Source organism: Bactrocera dorsalis, chromosome 3, assembly GCF_023373825.1.
Source record: "Bactrocera dorsalis isolate Fly_Bdor chromosome 3, ASM2337382v1, whole genome shotgun sequence".
Classification (NCBI taxonomy): domain Eukaryota; kingdom Metazoa; phylum Arthropoda; class Insecta; order Diptera; family Tephritidae; genus Bactrocera; species Bactrocera dorsalis.
Genome location: NC_064305.1, coordinates 72483054 through 72495294, shown reverse-complemented (window position 1 = coordinate 72495294; position 12241 = coordinate 72483054).

Sequence of the window (12241 nt, the reverse complement as noted above, 5' to 3'; positions counted from 1 at the left end):
CACTTTTCACTTTTACCGCAAGTAAAATGTATTTTGGTCGACCACATTTTGGCCTTTCACTAGAAATTTCAACATTTCACAAACTCAAGCGAAGTGCTTGTCTACGGTTGGAGCGCACACGATGCTCGAGCGATCTGTATGTGGAACGCTCGAGGCGCAAGCAGCGCAAGTAGTGCGGTGGCATGTACAATCGCTCGGATGTGCGGTATGGGTCGCAGTGGATCTGTTGGGAGGCTAGCAACTGCCAGAGATAGTAGTGCTTGTTGGCTGTTTGCAGTACTTTAACTTTTTAATGTTGTTGCTGTCGTTGAATTTTCGACATGCTCGAGCAATTTCAACAATTTTCATGAGTTGCGCTTTTACCACACACACACGCAAACACACATAAACGAGCGACTGCAAACACGCATATATACATGTGTGTGTATGGGTATGAGTATGCCGTTAGCTCTATGCCGCTGCATGCTTACTCAAGCAATCGGTTGGCGATGTAAGTATGTGTGTACGCATATGTGGCATATGTGCTGCTTGGCCTGCATGCATGTTGCCGGAGTCTGGGGCACTTTGCCACCGCTGCAGAGGATTTATGTGTTGCCGTTGAAGATTTATGCGCTATCAACTGGCCACTGCCGAAAAGGCTGTTATTGTTGTTATTGCTGCGACTGCTGCTGGCATATCAAAGCTTAACAACAACAACATTAACAACAGCATGTAAAGGAATTGCAGGCAAGCTGGCCGGCAGCAGTGAAAGAGCAAAGTGGTAGCACACACACACACATACAAACATTTGGCAGTCAGTAAGAGTGCGCGTGTCGTTTTTGTTTTTGTTGTGGGAAAAGTTGTATCTCGTTTGGTTTTCCTGCCGCGCCGCCGGCCGTGGTCGCTCTACACGTCAGCTTTCAGCATTGTAGCTCACTGCTAGGGCACTACAGCGCTTCTTCACTGGCTGACGCTGCCCTTTTTGCCCTTAGCGCCCTAACTGTTTGTGGTTGTGGCCAGTTTTCTTTTCAATAATTGATTTGTTTGGACATGTGTGTGTGGTCGCTTTATGTGCGTGTGGTATGCAGCAATTCGCTTACCCGATTTCGCACACACATATGTATTTGTATGTGTGTGAGTGCATCTTTCTTAACAAAGTTGGCGGCGATTTTGATGCCAACAATCTTGAAGATATACTCAAAGTTGCTGGCTCAAGTAAAAGTTCTTTGCAATTGATTAATTGCGGCTATCGGTTGTTGGCTGCTTCTTGGCGGCAACAAGCAATTGAACAGCAATAATTTCTAAACAAGCGAACAACATGCACATGTTGAAATATATTTATAAAGAGTTTTTCAATAGGGGTGATATGATTTCTAATTGTTCTTTCGGCCACTTTTAATATGTCAAGGTTGGTGACTTTTTTTCATTGTCTTCAGTTATGTTTCATCATGGAATGAGTTGAAAAAGGAAGTGAGACGCTTTTGCAGACAAAAAAGAGAGAGGCTGAAATGCGCGAGCACGAAGAGCTTGACAAGCTGGCCGATACGGGGAACGCTTAAAAAATCTACGAAAAGATGCAGCGACTAACAGAAGTTTTTTAGAACAGAACATACTCATATAGAACTATCAGAGGTGATCTAGTGACTGATGCCCAGAGCATACTGAAATTATGGATGGAACACTTCTCCAACCTGCGATTCAACCCCGATTTCCCAATCGATACCGATGGAGCGAACGTTCCATTGTCCAACCATAAATAAATTCGAATAGCTTTGTTGTGTTTCAGACGGGAAGAAGTACAACAAAGTGAGTAGTAAGACTTCAGCCCTGGAAATCAACAACTGAACAGATATTTACTATACGCCAAATCTTGGAGAATACTCCTTTAAAGAGAATCGCCACGCACAACCTCTTCGTCGATTTCAAAGCTGCTTTTGACAGCACGAAAAGGAGCTGCCTTTATGCTGCTATGGCTGTATTTAGTGCAAGCTGGCCTGCAAAACTAATATGGCTCTGTAAATAGAAGCATGTTCAAGTGCCAATAAGACAAAGAACCGCTCGAAGTAATGAAAATATTATTGTCGCTTAAGCAAGTGTTGGTAAAGACCACATTTTATGGGTTCCAAGACGTTTTGAAGAAATGTGACTGTCTCAAACCGCAACATTGTGGATTTTGAAAAAGGATTTGGACCATCAAAAACTGAAGATCACCGTAAACCGTGAGTTGCTGTTTGTTCCTTGACTTGACTTGAGAATGATAACCATTATTTAAGAAAATTATCTTCTCTGATGAGGCTCAGTTTCATTTGAGTGGTGTGGAAAATGAACAAAAGTGTCGATTCTGGTGCAAAGAAAATCCACAGCCACCAAAGAAAATCAATAACCACTTTATTCACCTAAATTGACAGATCCATGTGGATTTTGGTGTGATTGAATCATCAGTCCGTACTTCTTTCGAAATGAAGTTAATATCAATGGAGAACGGTATATATCGATGATAACTAACTTTTTATGACCGAAAATGGGAGAAGTTGATGTTGACAACATTTGGTTCCAACAAGACGGACCCACACAGCACGTGCAGCAACCGAATTATTGCGTGGAAAGTTTGGAAATTCGATAATTTTAAGAAATTGTGACATTGAATGGCCTCCAAGAACTTGTGATTTAACATCATTAGATTGCTTCTTGTGGGGTTATTTTAAGTCATTGCTCATGGCAATAAACCAGACTCTTTTCAAGATTTAGAAGACAATATTGAAGGTGCTATTCATGACATACGACTTGATTTAGTGCAAAAAGTACCCGAAAATTGGGTTTATCGAATTCGTTATTGCAAAAGAAGTCGTGGAAGTCATTTGTATGATTATATTATATTCAGAACTAAGGCGGTTATTTTTATATTTTTTTTTATATATTTTTATTTAATTTTTTTAACGTACATACAGATATTTAAGAATACAAACAGAAAATTTCATATCATTTCAGGGAATAGTTTCGTAGTTACACTCAAATTCGAACAGAGTCAGAGTGCTTGGAAGTGCATTCCAAACTTAAAGCACGATTTCCTCAAAATGATGTTTTCACAGTCGGTGACCAACAATACTCCTAAAGGGCTAAACCGATTGGTAACAAATTTCAGCACGAGCTTCTCGAATATATTTTTTAGTAATTCCATAAATGAAGAGTTTTTCTCAACGATAAATATTTTTTATAAACAATTTGAGACTGAAATTATGGCCAAAAATCGTTTTATTTTGTAAGAAACCGCCATTTTGTTCAAAAGTTTTATTTTGCGTATTTTTCAATTTGCTTTTCTAGATTTAACACTAATTAAACGAAATCTATTTACTTTGCTAATTTCAGAGGATTTAGTTCAGATATATAGTGGTCACCGTAAAACGTCTTTTTTTGAGAGGCGCCTCCTGAGATCCGCCGTAGTTCCTTTACAAATAAATATTTTTACTAACACTAAGTCTTAAAAGATACCATAATCTTTGTATACATTTTTCGATCAATAAATTTAAAAGTTTTCTCAAAAAAAAGGTATGGAAAATACGCTTTTTTCCGCCTTCTAACTGTGTAGAACCCCTTAATTGCATCGATTGTTCTTCACATTAAATAAAATATGAATTGAATATCTTTAATAATTAGTGTGTTTTTTGGAAAAAAATCATATCACTCTTATTGAAAACCCCTGTACAAACAAATATATGCTTGTTTCTCATATGTTGTTATACCCTGCACAGGGTACATCAGCTTGCCATGAAGTTTGTAGCACAAAGAAAGAAATGTCGGAAATCCTATAAAATATGTATGTAAATGATAAGCATGAGGAGCTGAGTCGATTTAACTTTAACCATGCCCCAACTTCTATGCACTATCTATCGAATTACTAAGTATAGCACATAACTGCCATACAAACTGACCGATCACACAAATTATTGTATGGAAAACTTTTTTATTTTAAGAGATTTCTTCAAAAAATTTATCTCGAATCATTGCTTAAGGAAACGGTATAACCTCTGAGAAAATTGTTCAGATCGGACCACTATATCATATAACCTATATAACTGCACTACAAACTGAACGATCAAAATCAAATTTTGGGTATATAAACTTTTGTATTTGTGAAGGGTATTATACCGTCGGTGCAACCGAAGCAAATATTTTTTCTTGTTTTTGTATTCATCAGTCTATACAACGTGTAGTTTCGCAAGTGCTGTCAAGTGAATACAAAGTACCGCACTTCTCTACAAAGTTGTGCGCATAAAAAAAGCTCGCAAAATCAAATTCACCAAAAAATCCACCGCTGAAATTGCTGTCGATAGCTGCTCGTTAAACGTTTAAAAACTTCATAACTACTTTGCAACAAAAACAACAACACACACACACATTCACCGAAAACTTGTGCTTGCTACTTCAGCATAATTCTGTTGCAACACTTGCAACATACACGCATAAGCACGTGGTATATATGTATGTGTGTATAACAGCATTCGCCAAATGCCCACAATGTGTTGCCAGCAACACAATTAAGTGTTGCAACAAAATATTTTCGCACATTCACTCGACAAAGTAAGCGATTAGATGCATACAACGCCCAACTACTTAGTTGTAATAGCGCACAGACACATTCGCACACACACACACTAACAGAATTGCGCATTTCAGTGTAGTGGTATGCTGGCTTTTGGCGGCAACAGCTCGCGTCCGCACAATGTACTAACTCGCTTAATAAATTTGTCAGCTGGCCGAAACTAAGTCGCTGCTTTAGTTTTAGTGTTGTTGTTGTTGTTGGTAGTTGCGATAATGAATGGCTGCGTCCAGACGGCCGCCTAGCGTTGTTAGTTGCTGCTGTAATGCACTTAAATGCACGCATACACACATATTAGATTTAATGAGCGTGTGTGTGTGGGACTATAATTTTCGACAACAGCTGCCAAAATGATCCTGATGCGCTCTTTGCAGTATAAACATATATACATATTAAAGTGTCCGTTATTTCCCACGTTGGTTGCCCTTGAAATTTTATTTTTGGTCCTAAAAATATTATCCAACGTAAAAAGCTCTTTATTTTCAATTTAATTTACACATTTCTCGACTTCGAGGGGGCCTTCAAAAATGTGTGGCCAGAGCCAGTGGTTAGAGTTTGGGGGGGGAATCGGGCCTCAAGCACCTCATATATAGTGTGGAGTGGGATAGTATACAGATATCCTGAAAGGTTAATAAGGACACCCCGCAGAGTGGGGTAATTTCCCCATGGTTTTGGGTGCTGGTAGCTAACGACCTACTTTAAGAACTATAGGAGCGAGGATGTCGGGTGATAGCCTACACTGACGATGCTGTTCTTATGGTTAAAGAAAAAATCCTGAATACTGTCTACGAGCTGACCGAAAGGTTTCTTAACATGGTATTCAACTGGGCGAATAGAAGCGGCTTAGTCGTCAAACCAAGTAAAACTAATATGGTTTTATTAACTAGGAGGTTTCACGTCTTCAACCTATCGATAAGGTAAAATATCTAAGACTCATCCTTGATAGAAAGCTGTCGTGAAGGCCAGATATTGAGGTGAGACTATTACTGTATGAGACTCTTACCAAAGGCAGTGTTTTGGCTCTACGAAACAATAGATAAGGCAATCATGTTCTATTGTATATTCTGCTAAAAAGTTTGGTTTCCAAAACTCTGAAAGGTATCTCCGATGAACTATGCCAACAATATCATATAATATTATATTAAACATAGCGTAGACATCGCCGCAGGTGTATGGCTGCTAGGTGTGCTCAAAGGCTCAGAGCAGCTAAGTATACGGAGAGAAATGGCTGGAGTGACAAGGTGACCATTTTCAGGGACGTGTGGAAGCTAGGATGGTCAATACTTACGCTGAAAGATAGTGAAGTGTCTGTCCTCATTACTACAAGCTACTTTTATATCAGGTTCGTTTGGGTGCTTGTTCACAACGGAATGTCTGACAACTACAAAGTTGATGGGCTAACCAAAGGAGCCGCACATGTCGGAAAGGGACGGGTTGGATCACCATTGACGTCTTGCGTTCTACCAGTTCCTGTGCGACTGCAAGGTCCTTCTGGCCTAGAGTAAAACGCAATAGATCTACTAAATTGCTATAGCATTCATGCGATGAGACTTAAAATCTTGTCGGTCACTAGTTGTCAAAGTTTAGGCACATTCAGCTACATTGTCCAGCCTTTGCAAGACTGAGGCTGAAACATGTCGGTAATCTTACTTTTGGCAAACCAGAGAAATTATCGAAACTAATAATAGGCTTAAAGCGATTTGTCGATTTATAAAGGCCTTATAATCTAGTCTTTAGGAGTTTATAGGTATAACAACGGACCTGGTGTACTAAGCTGTTCAAGAGAAATCATTCTTGAATGAAACTTTCTACTTCATCTAACCTTACTTATACAGAGTTTAATTAGATAATGTTTCTGAGTGCAAAAATTTAAACTTCAGGAGGCGTCTGCAAGAAATGGAGTCAATTTGGAAAATAAGGGCGACCCTTATATATACACAAAATGCTTTAAAATAAACCTACTGACAGCCCGACAGCCGCTATTTTCTTTTACTACTTTCTCACACACTTCCAACATCCACACCTTCACTCGCTGTCCCTTTCTATTCTATAGCGTTAAGCTCATTATGGAAATTTTATGCATAAAGTTGCAACAATTTTAATTGCAATGCTATTGTCCGTGCAAGCTTTTAACGGTTTGCTAGTGCAAAATTGCAACAAAATATACATATGTTGCAAAGTGGTTTGGTGAAAAAATCGATTTGACAAAAATCAGTGCGGGAGCTGTTAGGACTGTGGGGCATTTAAATTGGGGCTAAATTGTATAAAGTATGAATTACTAAAAGGAAAAACACTTGGAGTTGCCATATTTAGCTAATTTCTGTATAAATTAATTTCGCTCCGGAGTTGCTGTTTAATTTAGTAAATTACATAAAATCTGATACCAAGATTTCAACAAATAGTTTGTACTTGGCATAAGTGTTTGGTTGCACTTATTGGTGCAACAACGCTTTGAAAAGATTTCTTTCATCCGAAAGTTTAAGATTTTTTAATTCTTTGCTCCCAGAAATTTAGTTTGAACTGTTCTCGGAAAAGTTTTAAGGGAAATTTTAACTTGTCCCCTGTAGATAAGAAATGGTCTTGGCATATATTTTTTTCAATAAATACTTTACCAGAATTTCCGATAATTTATCGGCATTTTGAAATGCTTTTTTCATTGAAAGTTTAAAAATAAATTTTTGATATTTTACTTTTAAATCTTTGCAAAAGAAAAACCTTAACCACCTCCTGGCGGCCGCACAATGCCTAAATGAAATATCGTTGCACTGTGGCACATAGCATAACAGTAGGCGCAGAAGCGCCGGCTGCTGCGCTGTATATTTGTAAAACTTTAATTAATTTAAAGCAGTTCATGACAGTTTTGTAGCGTAAATAAAAATCAGATGTCAAGACATTGATTTATTTTTTCAACCGCAGAGCAACACTTGAATGCAAACAAACACAGACATGGCCAAAACATACATATACTTCGTGCACAATGTTGCAGTGGCATGCATCCAAGTCGATATATATGTATGTGCAACTGCCTTCGCGATATATCATAAGCAAGCGAATGTTCATATTATTATGTATGTTCTTCTTTGTGTATATGTGTGCACTCAATACGAAGGTACATGGCGACAGCGACATACTTTTAGGCGCGAAACTGTTTGCAATGCGCTTTTCCTTTTAACCCTGGCGCATTTCGTGGCCAATTGACTGCGGTTGACTGTTGACTGTTCATTGCTGACTGCCGGTTGCAGATTCTGGCATGCCACGTAAGATATCTTTATTCTTGTTACTTTTATTGTTGTTGCATTTTATTGCCAAATATTTGTATGTACACGACGGACGGCACTTTCAGTCGTAACGGAGGGAATGTATTGAAATCTGCAACTGCCAACTGGCCAATTGGTTGCTCATCAGTTAATGGGACTCATGGCCTGTCTTTCTTGATTCTCAGTGAAAATAAGTTGTATTTCATGCGATGACGTGAAGGATTTTTGAGTTGTTTTTTTAATTTTTTTTCCACAAAACGATTAAATATTGGATAAGCTTTTACAAGATATACTAATATAATCAGTTAAATCAAAAATGCGGCTGAGCTTCATCAACTGCCTCTTCAGTCTCTCTCTTTTCAAATGCAGACGGAGGCCAGAACTCTTTTTATTTCCTAAAAAGTTTTAAAAATTCAAAATTGTCTCGGCAAATTTTCGCAATAACCCGACAAAATAAACCCGAAAATGTTTCAATTTGATATTTTCCATTTTGAATCGATCAAATTTACCCTGAAAGACGTCTGTTTAAGCTTTGGAGAAGTTCACTTTTACAGTTCGAGTTTGAAATTAGAAAATATGCAAATTCCCATTATATCTCTTTTCACAGAATCGGCAATTTTCAATGCGAATTTGTATCAAATTCTATATTACTGTCGAGTTTAGCTGGTAGAACTCACTTATAATGGCTGATCCAAGTAGGGGCATTTTACAGTAGACTTACTGAGCGTACTATTCGCAACACCATCACCCATCTTGAAACCCAGCATTTATTATTGCATATTTGGACTGACGTATGGACCGATTTTCCACATTTTACGTAGAGACTTTAAAATTGAAAGCGTTCAACATACAGCTTGTGTAGGAACCGAAACCTCTCAACTTTCCCAAGTAACATCGCTTTGATCTATGAGCTCATAAAAAGTTCAAGAAGATTCGAAATTTTCCAACCAAACTTTCAGCGATGAGGCCCATTTCAACTTGAAGAGATTGAAGTGCTGCCATTTCATCCAGAAAAACAACGTTTTGTTAGTCAATGGCGACCGTTATCGCAGCATGTTAACCAACTATTTGATGTCTGAAATGAAAGCTCGTGATGTCGATTTCAATAAGACGACAATACTTTCTTCACATCAATCAATGGATTTATTAAGTGAACACTTCGGTAATAAGATAATTTCACGTTTTGAGCCGGTCAGTTGACTACCAAGATCGTGTGATCCGGACAATCCCGCTTCAATTCAGAACTTGGAGCAAAACATCACGTGTGTCCTTCACCTGTTATTAGTCAAAATGTTCGAACGAGTCATCGAATATTGGAATCAACGGATGGACCATGAGACGTAGCCATAGCCAACAAAGAGATAATCTTCAAAAAATATATGCCAGAGAATGTTCCTTAGAATGATAATAAACATTCCTTATTAAATTTGAAGTTTCGGTATCGACATCTTAGTTGTAGTTATAAGAGTCGATCAAACTACAATCCCCGAAATTTCGCGTTTTTAAAGCAATTCAAATCGCTATATGTGACATTACAAAGTCGAATGCAAGCTGCTTGACAAAATGATTTATAGCAATTGACTGGAAACTGTCATTGCACACGCCACCAAATAAATGTGGTTTGCTTGTATGCTCATATTTAAAGTTTCCAATTCGAAAATGTTTCGAAAATTACGCATGCCTTCATATAAATTCGGCGAGGGGGGATTGATTAACTCACTGACTGCGACATTTAAAAACTGTGGCGTTGAGGAAGTTGAAAGCAATAAACTGGCTTAAATTGCATAGCATTGGCACACGCCTACATCATTTCTCAGACGCACTTTCTTCATTACATTTGACTGCCGCACAAAAGTCACGCCGAAACAAGTGAGTACATGTATATATATATATGTATAGTATATATGTGTGTTTGTTTGACTGATGACACGATAAGAAGTCTACGCACTTTCGGCAGACATCAACAAATGACACCGCAAACCGCATCAGTAGGGGTGGAAGTTGGTGGTGATGCATACAATACTCACATGCTGCAAGTGCCACACGCAACCGAGGTGGGAGTGAAAACGTAGAAACAATGTAAACGAGTGAATGAAAAACGAGAGTTGACATATCGATTTAAGAACGAAGTCAGTGCTTAAGCTTTGTATGGGTTCATCGAAATGCAATTAAGCGGGATTAGAGAGAAGAAAAATAGTTAGATCGCTAGGACAAGATTTTCCCTTAAACGTTTCATATTCGGTGTTTCAATATAAAATTTATCATCGGATGAAAAAATGTATTTCAATGGACAATTAAGGTCTGAATCAAGAAGCAGCGATATTCGCCAAGAAAATCTATCTTTCCTGGTTTGTTCATAAATATCAATTACCCTTGCTCTAAAGACATACATATGTATGAAAACAATTAGAAAATATATGAGAAGTTATAAGTCAGGCAAGGTGAGGCCTAAACGCCACAAAGAGCTATAGTGCTTAACGATGATAATACTCGAAATGCTATTTACTTAAGTACAGTTAATTAGTAACTAGACATTTGGATGCCAGAGCAGGCGGTAAATTGCTTGTCAAGGTTGAAGTTAACAGAAATTTCCACAATACAATAATATGAGACATAATAAAAGCAATAAAACTGAATACTCTCTTTGGTAGTGGACTTTTTATTTCGGTACTAATTAAACCTAAAATTGATATACATAGAGACAACTCTTTTAAACCTCATCTTGAAAGCCTATAACTCAATAAGTAGTTTTAAACACTCCACGAAATACGTAGAGATACTCGACAGTACTCAAATTCGGTTATATAAAGTTCACAACAGAGAAATTGAGGGTCAACCTTCAAGTCAACAATGCAGATATGTATCAAACTAGCCAAATTTACGCCCATAATAGAATTGTTAAGTATGTATTGTCTACATTGTCTTCAAGCTTTTAGATCTTTAAATATATTCGCGTAGTTTTTGCTCAAAACTTTAACATTTATGGCAATTTATGGATTCCTCACATAAGAACTGCGTCGGCTTAGCGACTAAGAATGAGCCATTCCTGACACACGAAGAAAATTGTCAACATAGCTTTGATTATTGACCTGTTTTGACGTGGTTGTTTAGCTCACCCTTGTCACGATATGGGGTACAAGGTCTGTCGCAAAGAAACAGAACTTTTTAAATATAACTATTTCTGGTGGCGCCACTTATTTGTGGGCATATGAAATATAAAATTTGATATCTTGCTGACATTTCGTAAACAATTGGATAACTACAATCGATGTTATCGATCAAAAAGTGACAGCAGCTTTTGGTCATCGGTCGTAAAATGCATTTTGAACAAAGAGCAAATATTAAATTTTTTTTAAACTTGGGAAAACGTTTACTGAAACATTTAAAATGATGAAAAAAGTTTATGGGGATCACTGCCTACCCTGTAATAATGTGCATGAGTGGTTTAAGCGATTTCAAGAAGGTCGTGAGGACCTCTGTGACGATCAGAAGTCGGTCGTCTTCAGAAGTCAAAAATAAAGACAATGCTGATTTGTTTTTACGATTCCGAGGGTATTGTACACCGAGAGTTCGTCCCACCTGGCCAAACGATTAATGCTGTGTTTTATCTTGGTGTTATGAAGCGTCTTTTGTCACGCATTCGTCGTGCTCGACCACAATACCGTGAGGCAGGGTCCTGGCGCCTGTTGCACGATAATGCGCCGTGTCATCGGTCGACGCTTGTCACTGATTTTTTGACAAAAAACTCCATATTAACCATTAATCACTCACCCTACTCACCTGATCTGGCATCCTGTGATTTTGGCCTATTTGGAAAACTTCATTTGCCCACGAAAGGACACTGGTTTCAGGACATTTCAGCTATCCAAAAGGCGACGACCGATATTCTCAAGAGCATTCCGAAAAATGACCTTAAACACTCATTTGAAATGCTAATTGACCGGGCTAAACGCTGTATCGAAGCACAAGGAAACTACTTTGAATAAAAAAAATATAACTTTTGAAAAATATTAATTTTTTGTTGTTTTTTTAACAGTCCTGTTTCTTTTGCGACAGACCTTGTATTATCGATACCGTACAATTGCATGTTGAAAATTTTTATCCAAAGCTTTAAAGTCAAATTATCAGACGATTTCAAAATACGCCGCTTAATCTCATACCTAATTAATCGAAACTACCAAATTGCAAATTGAAGATCTGCCAACTTTTCGCGCTGCATTGAAAATGTGAACAAACTTTCGCCTCCTTGCAACCAACAAGAAGTTACAGTATGTATGTAAAGAGGAAATAAAGAGAAACACAAAAAGAGGACAATAAAAACAACGAAAAATCAAGACTTACAGCACTTACGATAATACCGATAACAACACTAACTCTTTCAGTCAACAGGCGAAAGCAAAAACAAAAA